General features: G+C 41.9%; 1 protein-coding gene across 1 annotated transcript in view; it reads right to left on the reverse strand.

Moving 5' to 3' along the window:
* slc16a4 (solute carrier family 16 member 4) overlaps positions 1-10543 on the reverse strand; it is a 91561-nt gene extending 81018 nt beyond the window's left edge. The window contains exon 1 of the mRNA XM_045206899.1: positions 10031-10543. The gene's annotated coding sequence lies outside the window, so the exon portion shown is untranslated. The remainder of the gene's footprint in view (positions 1-10030) is intronic.
* Between the last annotated feature and the right edge of the window lie 1616 nt (positions 10544-12159).

Consider the following 12159-nt stretch of genomic DNA (forward strand, 5'->3'; position numbering starts at 1 on the left):
TAGCCCGGGTAGCCATGATTAGCTGTTTAGAGTCTTATGGCTTGGGGGTAGAAGCTGTTGAGAAGTCTTTTGGACCTAGACTTGGCACTCCGGTACCGCTTGCCGTGCGGTAGCAGAGAGAACAGTCTATGACTAGGGTGGCTGGAGTCTTTGACAATTTTGAGGGCCTTCCTCTGACACCGCCTGGTATAGAGGTCCTGGATGGCAGGAAGCTTGGCCCCAGTGATGTACTGGGCCGTACGCACTACCCTCTGTAGTGCCTTACGGTCGGAGGCCAAGCAGTTGCCATACCAGGCGGTGATGCAACCAGTCAGGATGCTCTCGATGGTGCAGCTGTAAAAAATTTTGAGGATCTGAGGACCCATGCCAAATCTTTTCAGTCTCCTGAGGGGGAATAGGCTTTGTCGTGCCCTCTTCACGACTGTCTTGGTGTGTTTGGACCATGATAGTTCGTTGGTGATGTGGACACCAAGGAACTTGAAGCTCTCAACCTGTTCAACTGCAGCCCCGTCGATGAGAATGGGGGCGTGCTCAGTCCTCTTTTTTTTCCTGTAGTCCACAATCATCTCCTTTGTCTTGGTCACGTTGAGGGAGAGGTTGTTATCCTGGCACCACATGGCCAGGTCTTTGACCTCCTCCCTATAGGCTGTCTCATCGTTGTCGGTGATCAGGCCTACCACTGCTGTGTCGTCGGCAAACTTAATGATGGTGTTGGAGTCGTGCCTGGCCATGCAGTCATGGGTGAACAGGGAGTACGGGAGGGGACTGAGCACGCACCCCTGAGGGGCCCCCGTGTTGAGGATCAGTGTGGCAGATGTGTTGTTACCTACCCTTACCACCTGGGGGCGGCCCGTCAGGAAGTCCAGGATCCAGTTGCAGAGGGAGGTGTTTAGTCCCAGGATCCTTAGCTAAGTGATGAGCTTTGAGGGCACTATGGTGTTGAATGCTGAGCTGTAGTCAATGAATAGCATTCTCACATAGGTGTTCCTCTTGTCCAGGTGGGAAAGGGCAGTGTGGAGTGCAATAGAGATTGCATCATCTGTGGATCTGTTGGGGCGGTATGCAAATTGGAGTGGGTCTAGGGTTTCTGGGATAATGGTGTTGATGTGAGCCATGACCAGCCTTTCAAAGCACTTCATGGCTACAGACGTCAGTGCTACGGGTCGGTAGTCATTTAGGCAGGTTATCTTAGAGTCTTTGGGCACGGGGACTATGGTGGTCTGTTTGAAACATGTTGGTATTACAACCTCAGTCAGGGACATGTTGAAAATGTCAGTGAAGACACTTGCCAGTTGGTCAGCACATGCTCGGAGTACACGTCCTGGTAATCCGTCTTGCCCTGGCCCTGCGGCATGTTTGGCCTTGCTGCCAAACATGACCCTTGTAAAACGGACTATCCTACCGATCCTTGACTTCGGCGATGTCATTTACAAAATATCCTCCAACACTCTACTCAGCAAATTGGATGTAGTCTATCACAGTGCCATTCGTTTTGTCACCAAAGCCCCATATACTACCCACCATTGTGACGTGTACGCTCTTGTTGGCTGGCCCTCACTACATATTCATCGCCAAACCCACTGGCTCCAGGTCATCTATAAATCACTGCTAGGCAAATCCCTGTCTTATCTTAGCTCACTGGTCACCATAGCAACGCCCACCCGTAGTCTGCGCTCCAGCAGGTATATCTCACAGGTCATCCCCAAAGCCAACACCTCCTTTGGCCACCATTCCTTCCAGTTCTCTGCTGTCAATGACTGGAACGAACTGCAAAGATCTCTGAAGCTGGAGACTATTATCTCCCTCACTAACTTTAGGCTTCAGTTGTCAGAGCAGCTTACCGATCACTGCACCTGTACACAGCCCATCTGAAATTAGCCCTCCCAACTACCTCATCCCCATATTGTTATTTGTTTAGCTAATTTGCACCCCAGTATCTCTATTTGCACATCATCTATCATTCCAGTGTTAATACGAAATTGTAACTGTGTTGTTGTTTTTATCGCACTGCTTTGCTTTATCTTCGCCAGGTCGCAGTTGTAAATGAGAACTTGTTCTCAACTGGCTTACCTGGTTAAATAAAGGTGAAATAAAATAAAATAAATAAAGTAAATATTTGTAAACACTGTGCATTCGGAAAGTATTCAGACCCTTTGACTTTTCACAATTTATTATGTTACAGCCTTATTCTAAAATGGATGAAATCCTCAATCTACACACAACACCCCACAATGACAAAGCAAACACAGGTTTTTAGAAATGTTTGCACATTTATAAAAAATAAAAAAACGGAAATATCAAATTTACGTAAGTATTCAGACCCTTTACTCAGAACTTTGTTGAAGCACCTTCGGCAGCGATTACAGCCTCAAGTCTTCTTGGGTATGACGCTACAAGCTTGGCACACCTGTATTTGGGGAGTTTCTCCCATTCTTCTCTGCAGATCCTCTCAAGCTCTGTCAGGTTGGATGGGGAGCGTCGCTGCACAGCTATTTTCAGGTCTCTCCAGAGATGTTCGACTGGGTTCAAGTCCGGGCTCTGGCTGGGCCACTCAAGGACATTCAGAGACTTGTCCCGAAGCCACTCCTGCATTGTCTTGGCTATGTGCTTAGGGTCATTGTCCTGTTGGAAGGTGAACCTTCGCCCCAGTCTGAGGTCCTGAGCGCTCTGGAGCAGGTTTTCATCAAGGATCTCTCTGTACTTTGCTCTGTTCATCTTTCCCTTATCTTGACTAGTCTCCCAGTCCCTGCTGCTGAAAAACATCCCCACAGCATGATGCTGCCACCACCATGCTTCACCGTAGGGATGGTGCCAGGTTTCCTCCAGACGTGACGCTTGGCATTCAGGCCAAAGAGTTCAATCTTGGTTTCATCAGACCTGAGAATCTTGTTTCTCATGGTCTGAGAGTCCTTTAGGTGCCTTTTGGCAAACTCCATGTGGGCTATCATGTGCCTTTTACTGAGGAGTGGCTTCCGTCTGGCCACTACCATAAAGGCCTGATTGGTGGAGTGCTGCAGAGATGGTTGTCCTTCTGTAAGATTCTCCCATCTCCACAGAGGAACTCTGGAGCTCTGTCAGAGTGACCATTGGGTATTTGGTCACCTCCCTGACCAAGGCCCTTCTCCACCGATGCTCAGTTTGGCCGGGCGGCCAACTCTAGGAAGAGTCTTGGTGGTTCCAAACTCCTTCCATTTAAGAATGATGGAGGCAACTGTGTTCTTGGGGACCTTCAATGATGCAGACATTTTTTGGTACCCTTCCCCAGATCTGTGCCTCGATGCAATCCTGTCTCGGAGCTCTACGGACAATTCCTTCGACCTCATGGCTTGGTTTTTGCTCTGACATGCAATGTCAACTGTGGGACCTTATACAGACAGGTGTGTGCCTTTCCAAATCATGTCCAATCAATTGAATTTATCACAAGTGGACTCCAATGGAGTTGTAGAAACATCTCAAGGATGATCAATGGAAACAGGATGCACCTGTGCTCAATTTCGAGTCTCACAGTAAAGGGTCTGAATACTTGTAAATAAGGTATTTCTGTTTTTTTGTTTTAATATATCCGCAAAAATGTCTAAAAACCCGTTTTCGCTTTGTCATTATGGGGTATTGTGTGTAGACTGATGAGGGGGGAATAAAACAATTTAATCCATTTTACATTAAGGCTGTAACGTAACAAAATGTTAAAAAAGGGAAGGGGTCTGAATACTTTCCGAATGCACTGTATATATAAAAACAATATAAATACATTTGAGAGGAGTAAACAGTGAGCTGACGTTCCCTTTTTATCTATTCGTTAAAGGCAGGCCCACATTATTTCAGCCATGCAGGTCCTGTTTTGGATGTGAGTAAAACCCCCTCCAGGAAGTAGGCTACGTGTCCATGCCCATCATAAAACGAGAGATAACGGTGAACCTCGTATTTAGAAGTGATCTGTAACCTGTAAAAATTGCTTGTTTTCAGTTTTTTATCCTGGCGATTTTATGATCATTACATTTATTTATTGTTGTTGTTTTAAAAAAAAAATAGATCGCTTATTTTTCGTTACATTTTATTACAAGCAAACTTAGAATGATTCACCTTCGTGGTTTTATGGTGACAACGTCGGTGACACTCTTACAAGGCCACTTCTGGAGATGTGTGAATGCGATCTGATCTGTAAAATGGTTCCGATTATGTTCAAAAAACATAGGCCTATTTGTGAGCAGTATAATGGTGAACATTCCCCCTTTCTATTGATATTGGATCTTTGTCCAGCTACTGTGAAAAGTTTGGATGTGCGTAAAACCCTTCATAGTCTGCGTTGTTTTAATATGATATGCCCATGGGGAGAAATGATGGTGCCTTTAAGTGTGACATAGCCTATTTAAAACAAGTTGTTTTGTTTCGAATTTGATTAGAAATATTTGTTCTCTTTTTATGCCTTATCAATAATTAATTTAATCTTCTTATTGACGATGTTTGGCATGTCCATGCTCAGCCATAATGTAATTTACACTAGGTCTAGCCCCTATATCAGTGTGAATTACTTAGAACAATGTGGACTGCAAATGGGTTCAAGATAACGTATTTAGCAAAGATAGGTCTACATTTTGTTATTTAATTTCTGTAAGCCATTTAACAAACTATAACGGATTAACATTGGAATTGGAGTTGATTCGAAGGCAATACATAAAAAAAACATAAATACACAACTTGAAGCAACCACATATTTCGCCATGGAGCACGTTTTGATTGGCCAGTGAGGGGCCAAGGCTTGACACACCCACAACTTGTTTATTCATCAAAACTGAGCCCTTTCGGCCAAGGCCAGCAAGTACGCCGATATTTGCAATAGTGAAAATAGCAAAAATATTTCTGAAACACCCCTGAACCTATAACGTTTCCTACCGCCTGCGCTTAGATTTACAATTGCGTTAGGTTTGTTAAAATAGAGCCCAAGGTGTTAGTTAGAAGCAGTGGAGGCTGCTGAGGGGAGGACGGCTGATAATAATGGCTGGAACGGAGCAAATGGAGTGGCATCAAACACCTGGAAACTACGCGTTTGATGTATTTGATACCATTCCACCTATTCCGCTCCAGCCGTTACCACGAGCCCATCCTGTGGTCCTCTGTAGCTCAGCTGGTAGAGCACGGTGCTTGTAACGCCAAGGTAGTGGGTTCGATCCCCGGGACCACCCATACACAAAAATGTATGAACGCATGACTGTAAGTCGCTTTGGATAAAAGCGTCTGCTAAATGGCATATTATTATTATTATTATTATTATTATTATTATCCTCCCCACTTGAAACTCTACCTCTTTAAGGAATACGTGGAATAGTATAAAGTAATCATTTTACCTCCCACTCCCATAAAAAAAAAAAAAGTGGTTGTCCCACTGGCTATCATAAGTTGAATGCACCAATTTGTAAGTCGCTCTGGATAAGAGCGTCTGATAAATGATGTAAATGTAAATGACCAACCTCCTGTGGTTAGAAGCTTTCTCAATGGGCACAAAGTGGATGAATCACTGTTGTTTCCACTTCATTTCAACAAAAATTCAGTTTTTCCTTCTGATGACATTGAATCAAAATGGGAAACTAATTGGATTTACCAAAAAGTCATCAACGTAAACAAATTTAGAGAATTTGGGTATTTCTTTCTCATCCAACTTTTTACCTAAATCCAAAGACATGGTTCAAATTTGTATTGATTTCACTTGAATCCACATAGACGTTGAATTGACGTCGACTATGCCCAGTGGGTTCAGTTACCTACAGTTACAGCATCCAACTCCTTTTTTAGTGTTTCGTCAACTAGGGCAATTCATTACAATGTATTAGGCATGTAGATTAGTTTGTGCTGGAGTAGACCTGGTTGGAAGAGGATATTGGTCATCAGGCGATACAAAAGTTAAATTAACAGAACAAAAGATGCTCTCATCTCAGAGTAATTGTTCTCAACTCAAGGTTTTTCAATATGTGAGAGCAAACAACTGAAATGAAGACATTAGATACTTTTAAAGTGTTGAATACAATGAGACACTGTATCAGTTTACTTTGATAGGCCTTACTGTGTGAACAAGCTTTGTGACCGCGTATCCATAGCTACAACTGCGGTAGCTCTGCCTCCCATTAGACTCCATACTACAGTAATACAATACAACACTAATAGCCAATCTGACATTCTCACATTCTTGAATCAGCTCTTTTGGTGTTAATGAGAAACGCAAAATACATTAGTCATGAGGAATGGTGAGATTACGTTGCTAAAAAGCTGCTTGGTGGTTAGTTGAAAAGCTTTTGGCTTAGTTTATTATCCCTGAAAAGGAGAATGGAACGACCATACACCACAGTATTGTGAACTCATACACCACAGTATTGTGTACTCATACACCACAGTATTGTGAACTCATACACCACAGTATTGTGAACTCATACACCACAGTATTGTGTACTCATACACCACAGTATTGTGAACTCATACACCACAGTATTGTGAACTCATACAACACAGTATTGTGAACTCATACACCACAGTACTGTGAACTCATACACCACAGTATTCAAAATGGTTCAAGTACTATTTGAAATCTTTCAAATACTTTGAGCGTTTGCATTAGCTCGTCTGGAGTGCCAGGTGCTCAGGGTTTGCACTTTTGGGACTTTTCTATTAGTTCCATTGCAACAAGGAGAGCTCAATCAATAATAATAGTAATACATTACACTTTTATAGTTTTTTTTTATTACAGACAGAATCTCAAAGCGATTGTTAAGCTAAATAAACAACAAAGAAGTCATGTAAAAAGAAATATAGGCTACAACAGTAGCTAGATCAGATAGATCAAGTCAGCTTGAGTACTTCTTGAAGCCTCCAGATGGGCAGCCGCAGTCTTGAGGGGATCTGGAAGCTCATAGCAAGATGGTCAGTGGAGGTAGTGGACAGGTCAGCATGCCTAAGGGCAGGCAATCAAGCAAAGCTTAAGTTTTTGAAATGATTTCAAATATTATTTGAACCCAGGTCTGGACCATACACCACCACAGTATGGTAAATTCATAGAGAGGTCTCGTTCTGTATAAAAATCTGCTGGACCAGTTGCTCTCTTCAGATCAGAGTTTTCTTGTTGCATTACCGGACAATCGTACGACTCTGTTTGGAACAAACAGATCATCACTACCCACTAGCTGTTTTAATTTAGTTAGAGGAACAAACATCCCACTGGGCACACTACGTCATTTCGACGTGGATATGTTGGTAACATTTGGTTGAGACGTTGATCAATGAGATTACAACCTATATTCACCCACTCAAAAAGACAGCCAAAAGTTAATTGAATTTCCAATGTGTTATCACTGCTTTCAACCATCTAAAAGCACAACCAAATTCTAATCTAATGTGAGATTTTTGGTTTAGTTGTCACCCAAATATTTATCACTGCACTTTCAACCATTTAAAAGCACAGCAAAGTTCAAATGGGAATACAATGTCAGATATTTTGTTTATTTATACAACAGATTAATGTGATATCACTGTGCTTCATCTAATAGCAGAACCAAATGACCTGGATTGTAATTGAAATTACATTATAAGTACTTGGTGCAAGTGATCAATGCCGTTCGAGATTCTGACAGATTATTACAGCAATTGTGAAGATCTCCACAGACCTGCGGTGACCTAGGCATGCTATCTTGAACATGCACGCTTTATATAATTACAGAAGAAGAAATGTATAGTTCCAGTAACCTCAAAATGTGGCCATGATGTGTTAAACTCATTTTAAGGTTGAATGTTAAATTAGTTTATAAGATAGCCTTAACTTTATGCTATTTACTGTATTACAAAAGTAATATTGAATTGTGTTTGGTTGACAGTGCAACCAAATATCAACATTTAAAGGAGATGCATCTACTGCTTGGATAGTTCCAACTGTGCCACTGACTTGCCAGGTCGCAGTTGTAAATGAGAACTTGTTCTCAACTGGCTTACCTGGTTAAATAAAGGTGAAATAAATAAAATAAATAAAACTTAGTGTGGCTTTAATTCCAGTTTGTCTACAAATTAACAATTGATATGTTGGATTCACGTCTCCATCTCAAACAAAAATCTAAGTTATAGAATAGGGCTAAATCAAATCAAACTTTAAATGCACTTTAAATAAAGTTTGATGTAATTTAGTCATCTTCTTTAACATAGATGTTTGGTTGCGATGGAGACCTGAATCCAACATATCAATTGTTAATTTATTTATTAAAAGCTCCAGCACTCCAAGTCTCACAAATCGAAATTCCAACATATAAATTTATAGAGGGGTTAGCTGACAATGTCATGAAAACAATGCATGTGCTTCAATGGGGCAGAACGCTGTGTGTTGTGATTCTGAATGGCCAGATCGCTAGCAACAATGACTAGAAGCTGCCATGTGGGGAATCGTAGTTTTCAGCTAGTTTTATATCTTCTTCTTGATATCATGTCTTGTTTTGAGGTGTTTTGACTGATGTCACGTCTATGCTAATATGGCTAAAATTCGCTAGCTAGCTAACAACAACTGTAACGATGTATTTGAAAGACAATAAGTGTTCATTGTGCAAATGTATTTTATGTTTTCAATAAACATTGGAGACTAAATATAGTTTACATGTTGTCAACAATCTAAGCCAACCCGTCCGTCTTGCCCCATAGTTGCACACGCCTCGGTTTTGTTGCTAAACAACCAACCCGTCTATTGTGTGGCAGTAGCAGCTATCATGAATATTACAGCCAAAAACAACCCACTGGACACAGACGTCAGTTCTACGTCTGGTTCTGATTTACATTTGATTGAGTTGTCAACTAACATGAATTCAACTTCAAATCAAAATTAAAAATGTTTTGGCTCTGTACTCCAGTACTTTGTATTTGAAATGATACAATGACTGTGAGGTTAAAGTGTCAGCTTTAATTTGAGGGTATTTTCATCCATATCGGGAGAACCATTTAGAAATTAAAGCACCTTTTGTACATAGTCCCCCCATTTTAGGGGACCAAAAGTACTGGGCCAAATTCACTTATATGTGTATTAAAGTAGTCCAAAGTTTAGTATTTGGTCCCATATTCCTAGCACGCAATGATTACATCAAGCTTGTGACTCTACAAACTTGTTGGATGCATTTGCTGTTTGTTTTGGTTGTTTTTCAGATTATTTTGTGCCCAATAGAAATGAATGGTAAATAATGTATTATGTAATTTTGGAGTCACTTTTATTGTAAATAAGAATACAATATGTTTCTAAACACTTCTACATTAATGTCGATGCTACCATGATTACGGATAGTCCTGAATGAATCGTGAATAATGATGATTGAGAAAGTTACAGACACACAAATATCATACCCCTAGGTTAGCATGTCCTGGTGGTATGATATTTTTGCTTCACAAGCTTGATGTAATCATTGCGTGCTAGGAATATGGGACCAAATACTAAACTTTTGACTACTTTAATACACATACATTATAAGTGAATTTGTCCCAATACTTTTTGTCCTCTGAAATGGGGGGACTATGTACAAAAAGTGCTGTAATTTCTAAACGGTTCACCCAATATGGATGAAAATACCCTCAAATTAAAACAGACAGTCTGCACTTTAAACCTCATAGTCATTATATCATTTCAAATCCAAAGTGCTGGAATACAGAGCCAAAACAATAAATAATGTGTCACTGTCCCAAAACTTTTGGAGCTCACTGTAATTTAAAAAGGACAAACATTCCCGAAATTCCTTTAGATCGATTACTTTTTGCTAATCCAATCAGTTTTTCCCATTGATTAAACGTTCTCCCATTGGATTTTGTGTCGTTGAAATGACGCGGAAACAACGTTGATGCAATCAATTTGTGCCCGGTGGGAAAACCCTAAATTGTTATGTATTTGTGAGTTTAAAAAATATATAAAAGCATATCCCTAAAACCCTATACAAATAAATACATAAATGCAAATACACTTGTCTAGAACAATAACTATTTATTCATGAAGACTGAAATACAGTATACTTAAGTATACTTATATACATACCTTAATTTTCAATAAGATGTTGACCAATTTCCCTCTTGATTTTAAATAGGAACTTCAGTAAACAACAAAGGTGGTGTTCTGCGCTCGAGGAGATGGAGATTCCTACACTTGAGATGCGCGATCCATCCTTTTGATAGTGCACTTGATAGGAGGCTTACTTGGAGAAGTTTCCTTGGCATATAATTCGACAGAACTGGTCCCGTTCACTTGAGGGCACTGAGGGAGAAGGTGCCATAATAACTTTAGTTCAACGTGTGAATTCCGTCCTCGGAGTTGCAACTCAATCTCCACCACCTCAACAGTACATTGGCGATGAAGTGAGTGAGGTCGCGTGAACCAAAGCCGCCCTCCATAGGGACTGACACGTGATTGAAACGTGGAGCTCGCTCTGAAAACCTCCCAACGTAGAAAAACAACGCCTGCTCTGCTGTCAAACCATCATGCTAAAAACACTGTCTTGGCCAGTAGGGTAATATAAAGCTAGGCTATTAGCTGAGAAGTGTGTGAACCATGTCAGAGTCGGAGATTGGGGTGAGTCTTTCTGCAGATTGACACAGACAGCCAGCCCGGGCGGTATCGCTGACTGCAGTGTTCTCTCTGCAGCAAACGGGACATTCCATCCACTGCAGAGGAACTTTAGCGCAAGATCTTATCTGTGTGACCTGAACTCCAGTTGTGTAATAATGAGATTATATAATGGTAAACCATATAACTTTTCTAGGTTTTGACACGAATACCACCTACCACACCCAGGCCTATTATTTGCACAGAATTACCTCTGCAGGACGCACTTGCTAAGAGAAATGCTGAACCGTCTAAAGGAGAAAATAATAGACCCTTGACATGGACAAAGTCAGAAGATTCATCCATATCCCAGTTAAAGTTTATCCACCTGAAACGCCCTAGAAACGCATTTAACTGGAAATGCATTCACTTGAAGCATAGGCACCTGCTGGGACAGTGAGGACATCAATGTTGCAGACATGTCAACTGTGAATGTTCACAAAAGTTAAACACATAATAATTAAAGGAGAGAGATGAGAGAGAGCAGATTAACTACACTCAGAGGGGTCAGACAACTCCTTTTTTGAGGGAGCACTGATAGCTAAATTCCATATCTGTGAATTAACTCATCAGTAAAATAGATATTTCTTTATTTTCAGAATACGAATAGATCAAACTTGAGGGGGGCTGTGATACATGATACACACTTGAGATACTTGAGTGAGCACTGTACTGGTCATGAACACACAGAATGTCTACGCGTCCCAAATACCACCCTATTCCCTATTTAATGCACTACTTTTGACCAGGATCCATAGAGCCCATAGGGCACTTGTCAAAAGTATAGTTAATAGAGTGCCGTTTGTATAGTTAATAGGGTGCCGTTTGTATAGTTAATAGGGTGCCGTTTGTATAGTTAATAGGGTGCCGTTTGTATAGTTAATAGGGTGCCATTTGTATAGTTAATAGGGTGCTATTTGGGACACAGCCACAAATGACTGTCATTGACCTCTGACATTAGCCACATTAAGGTCAGTGCATTCTGAGTCTGCCTTCAGGCTGTAATGGGGACTGTGAGGGGTGGCCTTCAGGCTGTAATGGGGACTGTGAGGGGTGGCCTTCAGGCTGTAATGGGGACTGTGAGGGGTGGCCTTCAGGCTGTAATGGGGACTGTGAGGGGTGGCCTTCAGGCTGTAATGGGGACTGTGAGGGGTGGCCTTCAGGCTGTAATGGGGACTGTGAGGGGTGGCCTTCAGGCTGTAATGGGGACTGTGAGGGGTGGCCTTCAGGCTGTAATGGGGACTGTGAGGGGTGGCCTTCAGGCTGTAATGGGGACTGTGAGGGGTGGCCTTCAGGCTGTAATGGGGACTGTGAGGGGTGGCCTTCAGGCTGTAATGGGGACTGTGAGGGGTGGCCTTCAGGCTGTAATGGGGACTGTGAGGGGTGGCCTTCAGGCTGTAATGGGGACTGTGAGGGGTGGCCTTCAGGCTGTAATGGGGACTGTGAGGGGTGGCCTTCAGGCTGTAATGGGGACTGTGAGGGGTGGCCTTCAGGCTGTAATGGGGACTGTGAGGGGTGGCCCGGACTCAATGTTCAACTCCTGTAGGTCAAGTTTTCTTACTCGT

Source organism: Coregonus clupeaformis, chromosome 24, assembly GCF_020615455.1.
Source record: "Coregonus clupeaformis isolate EN_2021a chromosome 24, ASM2061545v1, whole genome shotgun sequence".
NCBI lineage: Eukaryota > Metazoa > Chordata > Actinopteri > Salmoniformes > Salmonidae > Coregonus > Coregonus clupeaformis.